The sequence below is a fragment of the Carettochelys insculpta genome, chromosome 2 (genome assembly GCF_033958435.1).
Source record: "Carettochelys insculpta isolate YL-2023 chromosome 2, ASM3395843v1, whole genome shotgun sequence".
NCBI lineage: Eukaryota > Metazoa > Chordata > Testudines > Carettochelyidae > Carettochelys > Carettochelys insculpta.
In genome coordinates this window covers 220,739,244-220,757,598 of record NC_134138.1, presented here as the reverse complement: position 1 = coordinate 220,757,598, position 18,355 = coordinate 220,739,244, and the positions used below count along the sequence as shown (strand labels likewise).

The following is an 18,355-nucleotide window of genomic DNA, read 5'->3' as shown; positions in this document are numbered from 1 at the left end:
AAGAAATCATAGTTGAATGCTTCATTGCTTCAGTCTTTTCTGGAAAATCTGGAGGTCTATGGGAGGTCTATGGGAGATGGCACTTGAGAGGGTATATTTGTGCAAAGAAAGAGCATAGAACCTGTGGTCACATGTCATCAGCAAAACAATCACCTGAAACAGGAGCATGGTCCCCTTCAGTATGCGAGAGAAATTCAAGCTTTTGGCACATAGAAGCTCCTGGCTCTCACTAGATGGTAACTTAAAGAGGTGAAGCCCCTAAGTGTAGAAGGAAAAAATGTAGTATAATGCCCTGATGCAGCCATGTGATGATATGCATAACTCCAATAGTGCACTGACTACTTGATGGACTCAGAGGAGAAGTCAGAATGCACATTACTGTGTGTGACTGAGAGTGATACTATTTTCAAAGAAAACATGATGCCTGTTAGTGTGTATTGAGCTCTTACAGCTGAAGGGCTTCTTTAACAGTCCTTTTACAGCTGATGTTTTGCAAGTGCAGATACTGAACACAGTATCAAAATGAGAACTCTGATCCCCAGGACACTTTTGGGGTCTAAGTGTACAAATCAAGAATTTTGTTTATTCCCTTGGATTTCAATTATAATGATGCTTGATGCTTGGCTGTGGCTTTTCTCAGATAATGAGAGTTGGCTTCCTTTGGAATATCTGATTACACATTGTTAATACAAGGACAGATTGGTTGTCCATTTGTTATGCTATAGAAAAATTAAACCTCACAAGTGGCAAAGGTATTATTTTGACAAACAGTTGAAAATACAGTTGGAGAGGATGGAATTCAGAAAATGGAATTCTTAGTGGGAAAGCCATGTGAGCATGGAAAGCAAGTGCAACTATCTGTTATTTTTCCATAAACCAAAACCAGAGTCTGCATTATGTAGCAGTGTCTTCTTCCTGTAGCAATTATACAAGTGTTAAGTAAGTGAAGATCTGCTTCTCGCAGTCATACAGGATTCATATTAAATGGCCAATTTTGCTCTTAATGAAGAACAGGTGAAATCTCTGAAACCTGCTTTTAACTACTTGCTGTTGAAAGCACTGCTCACTACTTAGGTCTATTCCAACTCAGTTAAGGTGACCGCTGGCTCTCTGCTTCTCATTAGAACATTGTTTTTAGCACTAATTCACAAGACTAGAAGTTACCCAGTAGATCATACCAGCAGACCACCCACTTACTGTGTTCTCTCTCATCATAGCCAGTACTGAATATTTCAGAAGGCAAAAAAATCCCTCTGTTGATGATGAGGGACACACCTGCTTCAGTGGGAAGTTTCTTCTTATGCTTGTCTTCTGGTGGTAGTTTTATAGCCCAAAGTATGAGGTCTTATTGCCCTGATTATATCCTTTTAATATCATCCCTAATCTAACTGTGTATGCTCTCATACTCCATATGAGAACCTCCAGTCTCACCTGGAATCTTACCAAGGCCTTGGCTTCAGTGCTATCTAACAGCAATGAATTCCAGGGTGGGGATTATTTTGGTTGCCAAAAAATATACAGTACAGTAAACTCTTTCATATCTGCAAGCCCCGGAACCAGGAGGTTGCCGGATATTCAAATGTTCTGGATAATAGAGAGGTGTATCTAGCAATGCAGAAAGAAAACAAGATTAGATACTAAAAAGCAAACAACAATGTATGCAGAGTACTTTATTCACCAACAACATTAGTACTGTACACTGTAAACTTATGCTGTATTTGCTGTATTTATCTGTATTTACTTTCACTATACTGTACTTATGGAAAGCATAACTAAAATTTACTCAGAATGATGGTTATTTGGGAGTTCTGGATGATAGTTTACTGAACTTTTCTTTAAATGTTGTTGCCTTCCCGTTTCATTGTCTAGCCTCTTGTTGTAGCAGGCTGAAGAGAGGTAATTGGTAACCCCTGCCTTACCTTCTCTGTACCATTCATTGTTCTTTATAGCTTTTCATGTCCCTTCTTCTCTAGTTATATGCAGCAATTACAAAGGGGCTATAATGGTGGAAGATTAAATGGAGGCATTAGCAGAGAGACATTCTGGTGCTATATCTTCTATTTTCCTCTTCCTTCATATTCTTGTATTCTGCCTACCCTCAATCCCTACATATTCCTGCACCCTAATGCCCTCATGCAGTGGGTGTGTTATCTGTGCCCCTACAGTGAAACCACATAGCACTAATCCCCAGTACCACACTTTCCTCTGGATGATGTTGATGTGATATTGTAATAGCAGATGTAGTGGTGGTCTGAGAAGCCTGCTGTGGGTCACATGACAAGTTGGATCACTGACAAGGGAAGCTATCTGAATGGCAGCTTAGCTCTGTAGCACCAGACAGAGTTTGAATGTTGTACCTTCCCCTCTTTAAGCCCTTGTTATGCCTGTGAGTTTACCCCAGATTGGTCCAGCCTATTCACATTCCTGAGTGTCCCCATTCCCACCTCATGACGAATCCCTCTCTTCCTAACAACCCTGGTCCCCCGTTTGCTCCTACACATCCCTAATGATGTCCTACTACCATTCTGCCCCTGCTTGTCTGCTGCCATATCTTCCCCTCAGGGCTCTCTGTTGAGCCTCCACGAGGCCATGGGAGAACAGAAGTAGCTGACAGAGCAGCAGTTGTTCAGTTGTGACACCTACTGGCAACCTCTGGACGCAAGAATAGCTCCCTGCCAGAGCAAGAAAGCTCCACCTCCCTCCCCCACTCCCAGCTTCTTTGTATGTCACCCACCTGGGAGGAAGTTCTGGTTCCCTTTTCCCCAGCCAATTTGTGTGTGGCCGGCTTTGAGGAAGTAAGGAGAGGCAGGCATCTTTATACCCCCAACCCTTCTTCCTTTTTCACAGTGTGAGTCAGAGAAGGAGTGCTGGAGGGGAGGCAACACCTCAAGGGAGGAAGCAGAGGGGTCAAGTGAAGGGATAAGTGAGAGGGCTCACAGTCATTCATTCATATGCACAATAAGAACCATAACAGAAGGAATATTATGATGGCAGAAAGCCAGCCTCCTTGTGTGTGTAAAACAAGTCAGTTAAACTCGGATGAAAGGAGTTCCCAATGAATCTCCTGGCTGCCCTCCCCCACACTCATCAAACTGCTAGGGTGCAAGATGAGGAGATTTCATTGGAGAGGAGTTGGAGAAGTTTGGGGTGGGCCAAAAATGTTAGTAAGCTCACCAAAAAACAATGTGTGAATAGCAGGTCAAACTAGACCATCACAGTGATTCCTTCTGGCCTTAGATTCTATGAATATCCACACAGTGAATTCAGGAGCTAGGTTCAGCAGGGTGTGGTTTGTAACTCCTGATTCAACCTGTGTGCCCAGTTTTCTACTTCACCCTTTCTGTGTCAGAAAGCTTTACTATTTTTCATCATGACTGAAATGACTGACTCCCAAGCAGAAGAGGAAGGCTGCAGGTCAGTAACTCTTAACCCTATCACTGCATTTTGTTAACTATTTCAAAATAACTGGCATGTTTCAAAGACACAGAGTAGCTATTTCAGGATACTGAGGTATCGCAACATAGCTCTGCTGTGTAAACATAGCCTAATAGTCTTATTTACAACAGCTTCATTAATAAATAAATTAAGATGCAGAGCTTTACTGTTTCAGTCTTTAAATCTCCATCCGGCCAAGTTTTTAAATATCTAAAAATCTCCAAGATTTGAATACAGGTTGAACCTCTGTTATCCTGAATCTCTGGTCCAGCAGGACCACAGATGTTGCCCAACCTGGAAGCCCCAGCCACAGAGGGTGCTGGTGTTAAGGGCTCAGCTGGTCTGGCAGGCAGCCCCGCTGTCTGGGAGTGACATCACCACCAGCCCTGGGCAGGAAGCTCAGGTCACCCAGGGTGCAAAGCTGCTGGCAGCCCTGGGTGGGGAGCCCCAGCAGCCAGGGCCAGAGAGCTGCTGCCTGCCCCAGCAGGGAGCCACTGCTGGCCCCGGTGTGGAGCTGCCACTCTCCCCTGCTGGTGAGCCCTGGTGGACAGGGACATGGAGCTGCTGCCAATCCCCAGTGGGGATTCCTGGTGCCCAGGGGCATTAAGCTGGCTCAGAGCAGACAGCCACTTCTGGCCCCAGGAAGACAGGTGCTGCCAGCCCTGGCAGGGAGCCACTGTGGTGAGCTGCACATCTGGAGGAGGGGTAGGGCTGAGAGCTCACCATGTGCCAAAGGAAATTTGCTCTTGTGACACTCTTTGCATGCATACTGGGGGTTGCCAACTCTGGCCTTATAATATGGCCCTCCTGGGTGGCCAAAACACCCCTATGCAGGAATAGACTGAAATAAAATGCAAGGAAACTGAGGCAAAAGTTGCTGCAGTGCCCCAGGCAGCCACTAGGGGGTGCACTGGGCTAGCCATGTACCTATAGGACCTAAGCTAGGAAGGGAAAAGTAAGAGAGAGACAGTCGTGCTAGTCTATATACTATCAAAACAAGAAACTAGTCCAGTAGCACTTTTGAAGACTAACAAAATAACGTATTAGGTGATAAGCTTTCATGGAACAGACCCACTTCTTCAGACCATAGCCAGACCAGAACAGACTCAATATTTAAGGCACAGAGAACCAAAAATAGTAATCAAGGTTGACAAATCAGAAAAATACTATCAAGGTGAGCAAAACAGAGAGCCAAGTATACAAAAGAGCCCCTATAATGATCTAGAAAATTCCCATCCAGTTCAAACCACGTTAATGTGTCGAATTTGAATATAAAAGAGTTCAGCAGCCTCTCTTTCCACACTGTTGTGAAAAATTCCTCTTCAGTAAAACACACTTTCAGGTCATTAACAGAATGGCCCACTCCACTAAAGTTCTGGCTGATAGGTTTGTGAATCAGGAGTGTTTTTATGTCTGTTTTATGCCCATTAATTTTTTGTCTAAGGGAGTTTGAAGTATGTCCAATATACAAAGCATCTGGGCATTGTTGGCGCTCTCATTTGCTCACCCTGATAATATTTTTCTGATTTGTCAACCCTGATTACTATTTTTGGTTCTCTGTGCCTTAAATATTGAGTCTGTTCTGGTCTGGCTATGGTCTGAATAAGTGGATCTGTCCCACAAAAGCTCATCACCTAATAAATTATTTTGTTAGTCTTTAAAGTGCTACCAGACTGCTTTTTTAAGAAGGGAAACAAGTGGATGTGGAGCACTACAAAAATGTGGTCCCAGCTGACTTGTTCAAGACCATTCAAGAAATCTGTGGCTGAACTACCAATTGAGTACAGCTCTCTGGAGTCTGAATCCCATAGTTTAACCACATGAGAAACATTACCCTCAGGACCAGGGCCTGTACCAACACATTGATATGGCACTGAGCTACTAATAGTGAGTTGTGTGGGATAGGTTTGGCTGATCTTGTCAGATGATTCCAGTCTAGCAAGAAAGGCAAGATCCTATCCCGCACCTTCTCCCAACCCTTCACCCCAAATCCTCATAATATTCAGTGACCACCGCTCTGTAAGGAGCTAGCCTGGGACTCAGTAGTTACAATACATGTTTAAAAGCATTAGCAGGAGCATGGGGAAGGGATTTGGAGGAACAAGACAATGAAGATGTTGGATCTGTATTTATGTGATCAAATAAAGAATCTAGCTTAAATCTGCTGATTGCTTGCTTGCCTCAGGCAAAAAGCAGCATACAGAAAAGACCCCTGTCCTGAAGAGAATTTTATGCGGCTTGTAAACTGTGTACTTGGTAGCTGTGTATAAAACTTCCCTATCAAGACTGTTGATTCAGCCTTACCTTGGTTCTGGCATTCTACGGGTCTCCCTTGCTTTGTAGTGATGTGCTAATAGTGATTCCTGGTCAAACTTCTTTTCAAAGGAATGAATGATTTTAAGTTGTGGCCAGTGGAATCTAAGGGTTAGACCGCACCACTGTGCTAAAGGGGTACAGCTGCACCACTGTACTCTGTCTTGTGGAGACACTTTATGCTGACAGACCCATATTCTTCTGTCAGCATAACTACTCCAATGGTATGCAAGTGGGAAGCGACATCAATAGGCAAGTGTCTCCCACCAACTTAACACTAGCGTGGGCAGTGTTCAAGTCATTGTAACTTGCATCACTCTGGGGAGTGACTTGTTCAACCTATCAGCAACATAAGTTACGTTGACTTAATGAGTAATGGAGCTAAGCCCTAAGTCTGGTTTTTAAGAGAAGCGTGCCTCCTTGGCATTCATATTAATGCTGAGTTTAGCATTCTCTACTCCCATGTCTCAGTCCCAGGACCTGAGGCTGCATTGCAAATGGTAACTAGTCACTGCATAGGGGAACTCCAGGGAGTAGATTTACTGAGGAGATTCCTGATCCCCTTACAGATTCGCAAGACTCTTCTGGCTGAATTTAGCAAGAGCCAGAGCAGAGATAATTTAAAGGTTCAGGTGGCCCTCAATTACCCAAAAAGAACCCAGAAACACCCTGAATCCTTCCAACAAAAGCATAGATTTCCCACTGTAGGAGGTGAGCTGGTATTTTTACTTGATTCAGATCTCCAGGCTATTGAGCCTGTTTTCTACTGCATGGCTGTAAAGCTTTTCTAGTACAGTAACTGTGTGAGTGGATTGGGTGGCTTGGGAAATTGGAAATGAGTTTGTCACATCTTTATGACTGTCTTGACCTCAGTTTGAATGGGATGGCCATTTGAGATCGCAAGCTCATTTCTAACCGGTCACCAGTCCAGGTCTGGACTCTACATTAAAAAGCTTAGACTCAGTAATCTCAGCAGGGAGGAGGAAGATTGACTGAGCATACAGACTAAGCTGCTCTCCTTCAGATCACTGAACTTTCATCCCTGGATGATGTAGGGCAGCTTGCTCCTGTTGAACTGTACCAGCTACACAAATAAAACAGAGGAACCTAGACTACAAGCTTTGTCCAATAACCACCTTCAAAGAAATCCTATTAACTTGGGACTAACAGAAACTGAGGCAGAGGTGCACAGATTGTGATGAGTTCTCCCAGCCTGCCCACTCTCTTATTTTCAGATGTTTGGTGTTGGAGGAGTTCATGGGGCTTTTAGGTTCTCTTTGGCAATCCCTTTCTCTAAATTCTTAGTCCATGCATGAAACTCTTCCCCCTTAATTACATAATCCTGTGCAGGCTTCCAAGTTGCTGATGTAGAATATTTGTGTGAACTAATGACCCTTGAAAACATAGTCAAAGGTTTGTGCGATATGGCAATTGCCTTACATTGGACTTCCAGGGCTTAACAGAGCTCTAGGGAGTTTGTGCAGGAGGCAGCCGATCATAGAAGGGCTTATGTAAGCTACTAATTAGGGTAGAGCAGGCCCATATAAGAAGAACTGCAGTACAGAGCAGTTAGAATCGTTCCCGGGAGTTTAAGAAGGGAGATGGACTAGCTGCCTTCCAGGAAGAAGGCAACAAGCACCCTGGACAAAGCAGTTCTGCACACTCAGGCTCAGAGAGCTCAAGACACCCCCTGGTGGGCAGCAGATATTTGCAGGCTGAGGCCCTGAGGTGAAGACAAAGAGGGTACAGGCTGCAGCCATCTAAAGGATCACTGGGCTGGAAGCCACAGTAGTGGGTGGGCCCAGCTAATCTCTGCTCCTTCTCACCACTGCAAAAGTGGCTGGACTAAAATGAATATAGCTGGACTGCTTGGTAATAGTAGCCATGATATGATTTGATTTAACATCCCTCTACTGGGGAAAACAATACAGCAGCCCAACATCGTAGCATTTAATTTCAGAAAGGGGGACTGCATAAAAATGAGGAAGTTAGTCAAACAGAAATGAAAAGGTAAACTGACAAAAATGAAACCACTGAAAGCTGCATGGTAACTTGGTAAAGACACCAGCGCAGAGGCTCAACTTAAATGTATACCCCAAATTAAAAAGCACAGTAGGAAAACCCAAAAGCATCACCATGGCTAAACAACAAAGTAAAAGAAACAGTGAGAGACAAAAAAGGCATTCTTTGAAAAATGGAAGTCCTATCAAGGAAAATAGAAAGGAGCATAAACTCTGGAAAATGGAGTGTAAAAATACAATTAGGAAAGCCAAAAAAGAATTTGAAGAACAGCTAGTCAAAGACTCAAAAATAGCTAATATTTTTTTAAAGTACATCAAACGCAGGTAGCCTGATAGGCAACCACTGGGAGGATCAAGATGGTAAGGGACCACTCAAGGACACTAAGGCCATTGTGGAGAAACACAATTATTTGCATCAGTCTTCATGGCTGAGGATGTGAGGAAGATTCCCAAACTTGAGCTACTCTTTTTAGGTGACAAACCTGATAATCTGTAACACACTGAGGTCACATTAAAGGAGATTTTGGAACAAACTGAGAAACTAAACAGTAATAGGTCCCAGGACCAGATGGCATTCACCCAAGCGTTCTGGTGGAACTCAAATGTGAAACTGAAGAATTATTAACTGTGGGTTTTAATCTATAATTTAAATCAACTTCTATACCAAATGACTGGAGGATAACTAATGTGATGTTAATTTTCAAAAAAAGAACTTCAAGGGGGATTATGTCTATTATAGGCCAAGAAGTTTAACTTCAATATCAAGCAAACCAGTTGAAATTATGGTAAAGAACAGATTTTTAGACACATAAATGAACATAATTTGTTGGGGAAGGGTCAATGTATATTTTGTAAAGGGAAATCATACCTCAGCAATCTACTAAAAGTTTTTGAGGGAGTTAACAAGCATGTGGGCAATGGGGATCCGGTGGATAGAGTGTATCTTGATTTCCAGAAAGCCTTTGACAAAGTCCCTCACCAAATGCTCTTAAGTAAAGTAAACTGTCATGGTGTAAGAGAGTAAGTCCTCTCATATTTTGGTAACTGATTAAAAGATAGGAAAGAAAGGCTATGTCTACACTAGGGGAAAACTTTGAAATGGCCATGCTAATGGCCAAATCAGAGAATACTAATGAGGTGCTGAAATAAATATTCAGCACCTCATTAGCATGCTGCCAGCCATGGCACTTTGAATGTGCCACATTTCACTCATGCATGGCTCATCTCCACAGGGTACTTTTCAAAAAGACCCTGCAAACATCAAAATCCCCTTATTCCTCTGAGCTGATGTGCTGAAACAATTCAGGCATAAGGGTCTGGCGACAGAGGGGCGTTTTGCTGGTAGGGGCACGTCCACACGATCTCTTTACTGACAGCACCCCCCACGCCCCGCCCCCCCCGACAAGACTGAGCTCTCGCGCAGCTCTGCTTATGAGCTGCAGGATCATGCTAATAAGCAGCCATTTGCAATTTCGAGGCTGCTCATTAGCATGGATCTGCTGGGAAAGCCGTGACGTGTAGCCCCAGCCTAAGAGACAAATCTCCAGAGTCCACCCCCATTTTGCATGTTCTTGAAATAAAATGGGGGTGATAGTTCTTCCCTTCCTCACAATGCTGTTGTGAGGATAAATACATTAAAGTACGTGTATTGTTTGGATAACTCAGTAGCAAGGGGCAAATAAGAACTAAGAAAAAATTCAATAGTTAAAAAACCTATAAAATGAAACTGAAAAAGAAATGAGTGAAATGCCAGGTAATTGGAAAATAGACATTAAGAAGGCAAGAGGAATTCTCAGTTACAGGGGGTTAGCTATAAAGGCAAAAAGTCAGTTTGTTTAATTACAATTGTCTTTCGGCACCTCCTAGGGAACAATCAGTGAGGATATGGAAGTTACATAGAATGTAAGTTTCTTTCCATCAATCATCACTATATAGGTTGCCTGAGAAATCCTCTGGGGTGCAAAGGGTAGTTATATGCTGGTGTAACTACAGCAGTGCAAGTGGAGGAGTCATGCCAGAAACCATGGCTATGTCTGGATTACAGCAATTTGTCAGCAGAAGTTTTTATCAGAAGATATCTTCCAAAACAGAGAGGGGCCAGATTGCCAGGCCACTCTATTGGCAAAACAGCCAACTGGAAGCACAGCAGACAGGGCTTCCCAGTGTCCCAGAAGCCCTGTCTGTCAACAGAGGGGCCCCCAGAATGTCCAGACTGGATTTCTGTCAACAAATCTCTGTCAACAGAGGCATTATTTCTCATGGGGAGCAGGTACAGCTGTCAACAAAAGTGCTGCAGTCTGTCAACAGAATACCTTGGGAATCTGGACATTCCACAGGTTTTGTCAGCAAAACAACCATTTTGCCAACAAAACCCTTTGCTGAAGACATAGCCCATGAGATTATTGGTGTCTTACGCAAGGGCTGTTAGGGACAGCAGGGGTAACCACCGATAGGTGGATTTGAACCTGGGACCACTGGAACATAGTGCATGAGCCTCTGCAGTTTGAACTAAAAAAAACCAGCTACCGCTCAGCTAAGGAGGTGGAGGAGACTCAGTCTCGCTCTCTGTAAGTGGTTTAGGAGCCACTAAATAGGGCAGCATCTACACTAACAAGTTTCAAAATATCCAGTGGAGCATCTACATGCAAAAAGCGTTTTTCGAAATTAAATCGAAAGAACGTGGCGCTTCTTTCGAAAGCTTCTTTCGTAAGAAAACGTGTGCAGACGCTCCGTGAGCCCTTTTTTTCGTACGAGTGATCCTCGTAGCACCTGATTTTTCGATCCCTGGCCCTTTCTTTCAAAAGAGCAGGGGGCTAAGTGGACACTCGCTTTCGAAAGAGCAGATCACTCTTTTGATCTGCTTTCTTGTGTGTGGACGCCCTCTTCCAAAAGAATTTCCTTCTGAAGAGATCTTCTGGAGGGACTTCTTCAGAAAGATCTCTGTAGTGTAGATGTAGCCTATGTGTGTGGGTTACACAGGCTTCACTGATACCCGAGGGAGATGGATGGAGGGAATTCGTGCCCCCTACAGCAAGAGCAACCCCTGGCCTTGTACGTGAGTGCTGGCAATGATGCACAGAAAATGCATGAGGGGTTCACAGAAAGGGAAAGGATTAGGGGCAGACTGGGCAGACAGAGCCCTCCCCGCCCCCCCCCCCAGAGATGAAGCAAATGTAGAAGTATCAGCTGCTTCCCATGATGGGGAGTTGAGGGGGCTGAATCAGAGACGTGTTACTGTGGGGGTGGACAGAATGGGGTGGAGCTGAAGATCTGGACTGGAGCCACTGAAGATGGGGGAAGACAGTTGGAGTAGGACTTGGTGGGGTCTGGTCCACACTGGGGGGATGGGGATGAGAGGGAGAGATTGAAGCAGAGCTGGAGAAGACTCACAGAGAGCAGAGGAACCCCTCCTGCAACCAAGTCCTAGCCGCATAGCCTAGGAGGGCTGAGGAGAGAGAGAAGTCGAGCAGAACTAAAGAGGACTAAGGAGCAACGGGGCTGGATTGGGACTCGGCGGTAACTGGGGTAAAGCAAACAGAATGTTAGGAATCATGAAAAAAATAGAGAATAATATGGAGAATATCTTATTGCCTCTGTATAAATGCATGGTACACCCACATCTTGAATAGTAAATACAGATTTAGTTGCTTCATCTCAAAAAAAGTTATCCTGACATTGGAAAAGGTTCAGAATAGGGCAACAAACATGATTAGAGGTCTGAAACAGGTGTCAGATGAAGAAAGACTTAAAAAGACTTGGATTTTTCAACTTAGAAAAGAGAAGATTAAGTGAGGGTACGATAGAGGTCTATAAAATCTTGACAGGAATAAAGAAAGGCTGTGACCACACTTGCGCAAAACTTTGAAATGGCCATGCTGAGAGCTCATTCCTCAGCTGAGAGGAATAAGGGGGTTTCGAAATGTGCAGGGTCCTTTCAAAAAGGACCCCATGTAGCTCCACTGAGCCACACACTTTCAAAAGTGACACTTTTGCAGTACCGCGGCCGGAAGCATCCTAATGCTAATGAGGCGCTGAATATTCAATTCAGCGCCTCATTAGTAATCTTTGAAATGGCCATTAGCATGGCCATTTCGAAGTTTTGGCCAACCATGGGCACAGCCAAAGTGAATAGGAAAAGTTATTTACTTGCTCCCATAACATAAGAACTAGAAGTCACTTTATGAAATTAATAGGTAGCAGATTTTAAACAAACAAATGGAAGTTCTTCTCCACGGTCAACCTGTGGGATCCTTTCCAGAGGATGTTGTGAAGGCCAGGACTTTATCAGGGTTCAAAAAAAAGAACTAGATAAATTCATGGAGGATATGTCCATCAATATTTATTATCTAGGATGGGTAGGAATGTTGTGCCTAGCCTCTGTTTGTCAGAGGCTGGTAATGGATGACAGGAGAGGGTTCTGTTCACTCCTTTTGGGGCATTTGGAGTTGGCCACTATCGAAAGACAGGACACTGGGCTAGACGGACCTCTGGTCTGAGCCAGTACGGCCATTCGTATGGTCTTATGCAGGCAGGAGGTGGGGGGTCAGGAGGAACAGGAAGTAGAATTACCAGGTGTTCAGTATCCAGCCTCTGGTCAGAACCACTGACAGGGATGTTCAAAGTCTGGCTGGTGGCACAGCTGAGCTAAGGCAATTTCCCTGCTTGCTGTGGCTCCACATGGCCCCTGAAAGCAGCAGCATGTCCCCCCTCCAGCTCCTACGCATAGAGGCAGCCAGGAGACTCTGCATACTGCCTTCGCCGCCGTCCTGGCTTTGCAGCTCCCATTGGCTGAGAACATTCACCAATGGGAACTAAGGGGGAGGGGTGCCTGTGGACACAGTAATGGGCAGAGCTGCCTGGCTGCACTTCTGCCTATGAATTGAAGGGAGCATATGCCACTGCTTCCAAGAGCTGTGTGAGATAAGCATCACATGGCACCTGCACAGCTGAGCCCCTCCTGAGCCCCACTCCCTGCCCCAGCCCTGATCCCCCTCCTGCCCTCTGAAACTCTTGATGCCGGTCTGGAGCACCCTCCTGCACCCCAGAACCCTCACTCACTCCAACCTCCTACCCCAGCCCTGATTCCCTTCCTGCCCTCCAGATCTCTCAATCCAAGTCTGGAGCACCCTCCTGCATCCCAAGTCTTTCATCGCAAGCTCTACCCCAAAGCCAACAGCATTAGCTGGAGCACTCCCCCCACCTGCCAATGCACACACACTAGCCCCTGCTCCAACCTGCTGAAGATGAAGAAGTAGGTGTGGAAAGCAAGTGAGCAACCAGGGAGGGTGGTGGTGGAATGAGTGGGGCAGGGACCCAGAGAAGGGGCAGGGCAGGTGGGGAGCCTTATAGAAGGGGTGGGACCAAGGGAAGAGAGTTCTGTACTGTGTGAGTAGAAGGCTGGCAACCCTAGGGATGGGGCTTGATTGAGGCTCGGGAGGAACTAGGCAGAATGTAGGCCCCTGGGGTTAGACTGCGACTGTGTAGAAGCTGGAGAGCTGTAGATTTTAGATCTTTGGTCCCTTAACCTGTTCTGGGCTGAGTTTGTGCCACCAGAGTTAAAGCTCCCCTCAAGGGGTAGCTGAAACTGTTTTAGGACTATTATTGGTGAACTTTACGGTATAGCCGCATGTAAATTAAACCTGGGACACTGCAAGATGGGAGAGTCCCAGAGCTCAGGCAGCAGCCTGCTCCTGAATGCCTGCACCACAGTTAAACAGCCCCAGAATCCAAACCTGAGCCAGTTGGCATGGGCCCACTGTGGGTGTCTAATTGCAGTATAGACATACTCTTAGGCTAGTACAGATCCAAAACAGTCAGCTATGTGCTACGCCCCAGTACACAGGTAGGAGAGGCTCATGCTGAACTTGATATGTTCAGGCAGTCCCTGCCCGCAAACCAGACTCTTTAGAGCCATTACATGGTGGTGTAGCTTGAAGCAGCCCCAAGTCAGCTCAGCTCCTTCTAGAATCGGGGATGTGAGAAGTGGTGGACCTCCTGCAGTGTACCTGAGAACTTAACCCTTGGTGTTTAATTAATGGGAATCCTATAGTGGAGTGATATCTGGAGCGTGTGTGTGGCAGGGCAGGGCAGGGCGGGTTAACTCCTGACATTTAATGATTCTGGAGCCTTTCTTTATTTTTTTTTTCAAGAAACTCTCTTTACAGTAGAGTGCCCCAGCATGTGACCTTGTTACTCAGTGTATCTACCTCTATTCATAACCTGCATATACTTTTAAACTGTGGGAGAAGGGGAGAAAAGAGGGATGACAACATTTAACTATGACCCAAAATACTGAGGTTAATGAAAACTTAAAAAATATGCTTAATTCAGAAGGGCTGAAGAAAACTAGGTAACTGGGCAACACAAAGGATGAAAGTAAGAGCAAATAAGTGCTTGAAAAGGCATTTTTGGGAGGAACATTTTTAAGTACTGATACACACTGATGAAATCTGAATGAACTATAACATCTCAGGAAAAGTCAAAGCACCATTATGAACAAGTTATGAGAGAGTTTGCTGACTGTAAAGTGGATAAGAGGTTAGGCTGTAGTGGGAAGTGGACAAAAATAATAAGGAAAATATTGTAGAGCCATTACTGCAGACAAATTGATATATACCCCTATTTCTTTATAGAGTTCAGTTTCTGGAAAGGACATTTCAGAAAACACACAGCAAAAGTGGAAAACATAGAGTGACCAGTAAGAAAAAGGAGAATGGAAGAGATATTTTAAAGAGATACTGAGCACAGTTCCTCATTCCTAGGGCTATGATTTTGTCATGGATATTTTTAGTAAAAGTCAGGGACAGGTCACTGACAATAAACAGATATTCATGGAAGCTATGATCTGTCCCTGACTTTTACTAAAAACAACTTTCACAAAATGGGGAGGGATATGGGTTCAGCACCCTGAACCTCTGCATGCAGGGGCAGGGAACTGAGGCTCACTGCTTCTGCCCAGGGACTGGGGACTGGAAGAAACCCCTGACCAGGGATCTCCTGCACAGCTGGGAGCTAAGGAGCCCCTCACCTCCCAATTAGACTGGGATCTGTGGTCTCTCCCAGAGGCAGCAGCTGGAGAGCTCTGGAGTACCCGTTACCCCACGAGGTGGGAACTGCCAAGTTTTGAGGCAGGGGTTATCATCCCTACCCTGCAAGCCTCTGTGACATTGGCTGCAGACAGTTATGGAACCCCTGACTTCTGTGATGTACTCATAGCCTTACCCATGACAGTAAGAGATCCATACATAAGTTTTGTTCCCCCTCCTCCATTATGCTTTCATTTGGGGAATATAGCTTGAATTCCTACTGGTTCTCTGCAGGGGGCAAATTCTCTGGAGAGTTACTGATTAGGTGAACTGTCTGGCTGCTCAGCCCTGATCAAGCATCTTCTCAGTCAGCAACAGACCTTTTTTGTGAGCTCCTTATGGCCATGTCTACACGGCCCTTTAGCACCTGCACTGCTGACGGCAGTGCACAAAATTGCAAATGGGGGACCATTTGGAAACTCGCGTGGCTAATTAGCATAGCTGCATAAGATTTTGCTGTCGGCAGGGGGCCTGCTCGCAGTTCAGAGGCCATCTGGATGTCTCTCTGCGGGCTAAGCCCCTTTCTGTTAGTCCCTTATGCCCACAATTTCTTGCACTGTCATTAGCATTGGGCTGCCAGCAGCAGCACTGTGTAAAGAGCCATGCAGATGTAGCCTGTGTTTCCCCATCCTGTGGGCCCTTGAAGTTCAACAGTGGAGGTTAGACAGCAAAGATCAGTGCAAGAATTTATACCAGCATGAGCTAATGTAATCCTTCAGGGAATTTGAACTACTATTTGGTGTAGAAAAAAAGGAGATATGATAGAAAAATACAGAGAAGTGTGAATGTCACTGGAAATAATCATTCAAGTGCTTTCATTCACCTTTCCATTAACACAGGACAATAGAACGTTAAACTTTAAAAGGCAACACATTCAAGTAGATAATCAGACTTAGGATCTAATATATAATTAGCCTGGTGAATACAATACCACAGGATATCACTGTGCTAAATAACTTTGTGTAGGTGCAGGTGTTAGTCAATTCTTTTATGTTGCTCGGGTAAAGAGTATTTTATATACTCTAAAACAAATAATTACCAGCTCTTATAGTCTCCATTAACTCCCCACCCACACCCCTGTGCCTCACACGTGTGTAGTGCTCTCCAGTGGGTGGAACATGAGAATTTTACATCTTCTCTAAGCTACTGTGAAAGACAAGGTATCAGTCTATTCTCCTAAAATCCACTAAAAAATGTTAGAAAAATTTGGAAGGCAAAATGCATGTTCAATATGTTCAAAATGTTGTTCAATATTTTATTATGACAGCTGGTCAAAATGGAAAAAAGTCAAAATTTTCAATTTTTTTTTAACCAAATTGTCAACTTTTGTAATTTTCAACTGGCTCTACAGTTGGTCAACAATAGGGAATACTTTGTAGAGAAATGTATTTTCCCCGTTTTTGTCAATGAAATAAGAAACTTTGATCATCACTATTCCTAATGTTTCAGTCATCCAAATACCCCTCAACTTTTGGTCAGAGTTTTCCTTCTTTTGTCTTAAGGCTATTTAGCTTTTAGATTTTTTTCCCTTCTCAAAATGTTCATAGTTCCACATTTTCTCTACTGGCGTCTTTATGGCCTCCGAAGTAGGTTTTTGGTTTTAGTCAGTAGGATTCTCAGATTCTTCAGAATTCATTGAGTTGGTTCCATAAATAGTGCTTTCAGACAGGGGATCTCGTTAAATGGGGGAATCATAAGCTGTCAGCTCTGTGGGACTGACAGTCTGGAACCCTCATTAAATTAAACTAGCCCTATATTTTTAATTTATATGGAGGTCACACTTAGAAACTTGCAGTCTGAAAAGGGTCACCAATACAAAAAGAGCTTGAAAACCATTTCTGAGCCAAAGCCTGTTAAAGCCAACAAGAGTATTTCATTGACTCCAATGGGCTTTGACTCTGGCTAATAAATGAGTAATGGCTTTACTCCATTGGATTCGTGAAAGCAGAACAACCTAATGTAACACGTTGGTTTATAAAATTGTACTACCTTCCCACAGTATTTCAATTTGTCTTTCTAGATGTTCAGTCTTCTCCCACCCTAATGCCCAAGCACCTCACAGCATTTTAAATGGAAATATTAAAAAGTTCCCTTTTTTACAAAAAAAGCAAAACACTTACTGTGATGGAAACAAGCAGCAACTGCTTCATTCAGGTTCAAATTATAACATTGTCTGGGAGCTTTGCAAAGTATAAAGTGTTTCCATTTCCGTGCTGGCTTTAGAGAATGTCACTACTAAAGGGTTAGGTTAACTGCACCGCACACACCTTGAGTCTCTCAAGGCTTGCGAGCAATGACCTCTGGGATTTGGAGTCCCTCTGCTGCTTAGCAGCACCTGTTTAAACAGGTTATGGGGGCAGCAGTCAAACTACATTACCCATAGTTGCTTTCAGTCTATTTGTAATTATACCTGAAACCAGGAGAGCAGGTCTGGCTGCTGGAGTTTCACCTTAGGGCGGGAGAGAAAGAAGCAAGTGGGAAAGGGAAAGTAACATAAACTCAGTCTGTGCACTTGGAAAACATTCTGTATATTATTTTAAACTCTTCCGAGCCATGCTGAAGATATATTAAGCTTTCTGGAAGGGTAGATTAGGGAAGTGCTGGGACAAAACCCTAGTTTGAATTTTTAAATGATTTGCTTCAAAGTAAATAATATAGCATCCAAAATAGTACAAACCAGCATAACCACTTTTGCCTCTATCTGTGCAAGAGATACACTCTCAGCTACAGAATAAGCTGGGGTTGCTCCAAAACCTTTAGTCATCACCTCAGCAGGCAATACGGAAACATGTTCCAGAAAAGAGAACTGAGCCTTTCTGACCCCATATGCTTGATAAAACACACATGTAAAGATTCCGGCTATGGTTACACGAACTAGTTTTGCTGGCAAAACCCTGGTTTTGTCGAGAAAACTAGCAGAGTGTCCACACACAAAATGGGCTTTGTCAACAATAGCTCAACAAAAGCCGGCACATTCGCCGACAACCTTTTGCCTCTTCCAGATGAGGAAGAGGAACTTTTGTTGACAGGTTCTGTCGACAAAAACACTGTATGGACTCTCTGGGAGGCCTTCTCTCAACAGACAGGGCATCTAGATCAACAGGCAGCCCTGTCTTCTATGCTTCTTGGTGCCTGTTTTGTTGAGAGATCAGCTAGGCAGTTTGGAACGCTCTTCCAATTGTCTTTTATGTGTAACTGCACTCTGTCATCAGAAATTTTGACGGAAAATCTCTTCTGACAGTGACTTCTGTCAGCAGATCACTGTAGTGTAACTGTAGCTTCCACGTCTACATTTTCGTGCAGTTTTGTTAATCATCCCAACAAATTAATATATGAAGTGGTGATGGGCGAAATTTTCTATCTGAAATTTTTATGGCAAACTATGCAGATCCAGCAGCACTGGTAAATTAAACACGTTCATGCAATTTGCTATGTTAATTGTTACAAAAAGCAAGCCCACCGAAAATTCAAAAAAGGCAACATGGAATGTGTTGACATTTC

The 18,355-nt window shown here is 44.1% G+C and overlaps 1 protein-coding gene across 1 annotated transcript in view; it reads right to left on the bottom strand.

Moving 5' to 3' along the window:
* MACC1 (MET transcriptional regulator MACC1) overlaps window positions 1–17,065 on the bottom strand; it is a 49,620-nt gene extending 32,555 nt beyond the window's left edge. The window contains exon 1 of the mRNA XM_074986189.1: window positions 16,975–17,065. The gene's annotated coding sequence lies outside the window, so the exon portion shown is untranslated. The remainder of the gene's footprint in view (window positions 1–16,974) is intronic.
* Window positions 17,066–18,355: the final 1,290 nt, after the last annotated feature.